We start from the raw sequence: 4,569 nt of genomic DNA on the forward strand, positions 1-4,569 counted from the left end.
TGATTTTTAAATTAGCATAAGGTTTTAGATTTTAGCCGATCAATAAAGAGCAGTAGCGCTGACCGACAAAATAAAAAAGAATTTTTTTTAAGACCTGAGTAAAAGTAGGTCTGAAATGGCGCCCGAGCAAAAGACATTTAAACCAGACAATAGAAATAGTGAATTCTGAAAACAATAAGTAAGGATGAGAATAATAATGACAATGACAATAGTGATTATTGAAAACAAGAGAAAGTAGAAGATCACAAAAACGAAATCTTAAGGAAAACAGATACAAGAAACTAAAATAAGGATTCTAAGAAAAGGTGAGAGTACAAGAACAGAACATAAAAATGAAAATGAAAAAATGTGGGAATAGAAAACAAAAAATGTCTAATAATAATATATTTGTAGATTAAAAAAAGTAAGAACTGAAACGTACAAAAATAAAAAAAGCTGTGAGAAAGAAAAGCGTAACAATAAAAAAATATACGTATATGTATAAATAAAAACAAAGGACAAATTTCAAAAATAGAGGCCTGGGCAAAGAAATGAAGAAAACCTAGCTTAAAGGATTCTTAGTAGGATCAGCAAAAAGGAAGGTATTATGTACCAGGGTACACTAGTAAAAGAACCGTGAAAAAACAATTTCGCGTAAAGTAGAATATTTAAAATGGAGAAATTATGGAGGAAGAAATAATTGACAATGATAGGCAAACAAAATAAAGCATAATCCCTACAAGATAAATTATAAAAAAGGAGTAATTTTTGAAGAAGGAAAGTGAAGTGAGATCCTAGAGGAATATACCACGACAAATCAGTTCAAGTCTAAAAAAGGGAAAAAACCACGAAGATATACCACTTCTTCCGTGATAGCAGAAAAATTGTGTTTTAATATTGGTTATTTAAACAAAATTATCTGAATATATATAGTATTATAATAAAAAAAAAGTGGTAATAAAGAATGGCAAATGTATAAAGTATTATAATAAAAAAATGGTAATAAAAAATGGCAAATACAAACAATTTAAACCGAACTCCCGGTCTTTTCAACAAATACTACCCCTAATGTAAGCTCTGCCAGCAAGGAGTAGAGGATTAGTAGACATGCTTCTGTAAAACTTTCTAAAATTGAGGGTAAGTTAAAATTTTATTAATGCCTTCCTAAATACATTTAACGGTATCCAGGGAAATGATACCCTTAGGTAACTAGAAGTAACTATTGACACTATAAATGTGATGACATTGAAAAATGGGTTCAAGATAAGCCTCAAATAATTTTCCACACAATGCATAAATGCTATAAACATTAGGTTAGAAAATTTATTGACGAAGAAATACGAAACTATGAGAAAAATCATAAGTATAGTGAGGAGTCAAAGTCGTCGTTCGTTTTGGCCTCACAGATTGCTCGTCTCTGAGGGGGCAGTGTCAGACTAAGGTAAGTTAAAAATCAGGACTAAGTAAAGGACTAGACGGACGACCGGAGATTGGGATATGGTAAGGCCAAAAGACAACCTTGACGGGAGCCGTAAAATAGCTGGCTCCAAATAGTCCGGGACAGACTGGTCTGGTCAAGTAGGGGACCCGGAATGAGAGGAGAGCCGAAAACGGCAACAGATTAACTGACCAAAGCCAAAAACTTATTATTAGACAATAACGGCCGGGCAGTGCGCTTTGAAATGGCATTATTGATGATGATTGTGAGCGAAATTGAAAAATTAATAAATAAAGTGAAAACTTCTGAATTCTAAAAACATTTAAAGAAAAACATCAAAACACATAAAATTCTTGTGCGTCAAAGCCTGAGCATACCCCAGCACCAGGATATGGGCAAAAGCCCTCACAGTATGTTCCCCCAACTCGATTCTAAACCTGATGAAAAACTTATATACAAAAATTTTGTTCTTATCATTGCAACCCTAAAATCTGAAGTAAAAAATCATGTAAACAAACATTTATATCGCCACAAAACATCTGGATACAGCCAGTAATAAACAAAATCATAGGGTAATTGACTACAGGAAATTAAATTGGATTACATTTGCGGATATATACCCTTTCCCCGAGGAATCAGATATAATCTCAAAACCCGACGCTTCTTCGAGGCCACTTTCTTTTCAGTATTTGATCTTAAAATGATTTTTTATCCAAATTGTAACAAAGACTGTAAACTGATGACAGATGCCTCCAATTTTATGAGGAGCAGTATTATCGTAATATCTCAAATTAATGTCTTTTATTTTCAGAACACTAAACAAGGCCGAGGACGACTATGCCGCCAATGAAAAGCACACACTAGCTATCATGTGGTTATTAAATTCGCTGAGAAATTACCTATACGAATCAGCTAAAGTCAAAATTTTTACGGAACACCAGCCATTAACCTGCGCATTCAGCAACAAGAAACACAACGGTAAGATGAAAAGATGGAAATCGATTTTAGAAGAATATAATACTGAATTATTTTATAAGTCTGGTAAAACTAATGTTGTAGCGTATCCACAGAACCTCCCAAACAATCTTCATTAAATACATCACCAATAGCGATCAATTTTGACGGAAAAACTCATCTAAATTGTAAGGAAACAAGGCACAAATCTTCTCTATGAAAAGCACACAAACAAAAGTTATCAAAAGTTGTATACTTTGCAAAATTAACAATTATTGTCGTTACGCTGGAAAGTATCAAGACAAAAGTCCCACCCCCATCCTACAGTATCTAGGTAAGGCGGTCTACCTAAACATACTTTTATTTTAAAAGATTTAATTTTAACTGCTATATACAATTTCTGAAAATATTTCATGGCATAACTAATTCTGTCCAGAGCATCGGAACGTGCAAAACAACCCTTGAGGGATATCCTTCATTCTCTCGTACCTAAAACCATAGTGACAGACAAATAGAAATCCTTTAATTCAGACTCCGTAAACTTCATGATGAACAATGAACGTGGGTTTTCTATTTTTAGAACATCATCGTACACCAGTTGTTCAACTGCGCAAGTGGAGCGATTTGACCCCACTACATTAGAAGAAAACCTTCAAAATGAACGCACCCACCGATCGTTCCGACAATTATTAGGAAGGTCGGTAAAAGGATATTATTTGTCTCTTCATGGGGTGTGGCTAAAAAGTCCGTAGAAACATTTTTCCTGGGACATGGAAGCAGAGATCCCAAATTAAAGAAAAAAATTAAAAAGAAACTATCAAGAAGCTTTCAGAGGAGCTAATTCCATGTATCAAAATGCGAATCGATCGCCAACCAATGAATATTCAGAGGGAGAAGAAATTTTCGTGAAAATATACAAGAGAAAATATATAAGAAAGAAGTAGTGGTACGAAACTATAACACCACAATAAGATCGCAATCAAGCACTTTAGTTCATAAAAACAACAGAAGACAATTTTAGGGAACATACCTTAATCAAAAACTTCTTGTTGCACTTACTGAATGTGCAGCTCCCAATGTCAGTTCTAAAATGAGCACTGATATCGAAGTCAAATATTTGATATACAAAACCTAACTAACAACAATGGATATATATCCAACAAGATAAGATAATTGAAAACAATTACCTATTATGACAAGGTCCTACACTTTATCAATCTAACATTTTATGATGATGACAATGCTTTCACTATTTAACAATATAAATACATTACAAACAACTTTTGCACTCGATCAATAAGAATTTTATTTGAAATACATTGCGGGAACTATGGACACCGATGGCAAACTGGAAATCTACAGCTACATAAATGCACTTAAAGAAGTGGGACTATATAGAATAAAAAACCTAGAGAGCGAAGGCAAATTTATTGACCAATCATATAGAGTTAGCAATGATATATCAATTTTACGGGACCATATATGACTTTGGCTAAATTATATTTGTAAATTGCGTATAATTCCGACCGACATTCTAACGCAAACAGAACTTTATTGCTGACTTTGGTAGTTACAGCAGCATGAAAATCGCGGTAATTTTTGAAAATAAGAATATTATCCAAACTTTACTCATACCTCAATTCTCCACCCACATTCTATCCAATACAAAATTTGAACCTCTTCGTGACGCCCTAAATAAACCATTAATTTTAAACCAATATGAATTATTAACGGATAGTAGTAACAATATTTTTGATACATATCTAAGACAAGAGAAAAATCTGATAAAAATCGAAAATAAATGTTTTAAAATTTAAAAATACACAATCTGAATTAGAAATATCCAAAAGGTTTCACATTATACGAATTGCGCGAGGAACATTTAAAACTTTCAGTGAACACATAACTCAGGATGTTAACAAAATAGAAGTGAGACCAAAAGTAAAATTTATTATAAGATTTGAAAATTGTAAAACAAGTATTCTTAACAAAACTTACACCAATGTTAATATTAAAATATATGAGACATTTGTTTTACCTAGCATGATTATTGGAAATTGGACCTAAAAGTTAAGAATTTATATGTGAAACAGTTACAACGTGAAAATAATATTAAATTAATAATATAAAAAAATGTAATAAATCTTGGTACGGATATAATAATAATAATAATTATATTTCCTGTTATATATCATGTT

At 32.3% G+C, this 4,569-nt stretch overlaps 1 long non-coding RNA gene across 3 annotated transcripts; it reads left to right on the plus strand.

Annotated features, from left to right (window-relative positions):
• The first annotated feature begins 1,928 nt into the window (after window positions 1–1,928).
• LOC119637606 lies at window positions 1,929–4,092 on the plus strand. 3 transcript variants are annotated; one of them, XR_005247294.1, is made up of 4 exons: window positions 1,929–1,989; window positions 2,229–2,395; window positions 2,488–2,705; window positions 2,808–4,092. It is a non-coding gene; the product is annotated as an uncharacterized LOC119637606 (long non-coding RNA). The 3 variants fall into 3 exon arrangements; XR_005247292.1 differs by having other exon boundaries at window positions 2,488–4,092; XR_005247293.1 differs by lacking the exon at window positions 1,929–1,989 and adding an exon at window positions 2,063–2,148 and having other exon boundaries at window positions 2,488–4,092.
• Window positions 4,093–4,569: the final 477 nt, after the last annotated feature.

This window comes from Glossina fuscipes, unplaced genomic scaffold, assembly GCF_014805625.2.
Source record: "Glossina fuscipes isolate IAEA_lab_2018 unplaced genomic scaffold, Yale_Gfus_2 60, whole genome shotgun sequence".
In the NCBI taxonomy this organism is placed as follows: Eukaryota; Metazoa; Arthropoda; class Insecta; order Diptera; family Glossinidae; genus Glossina; species Glossina fuscipes.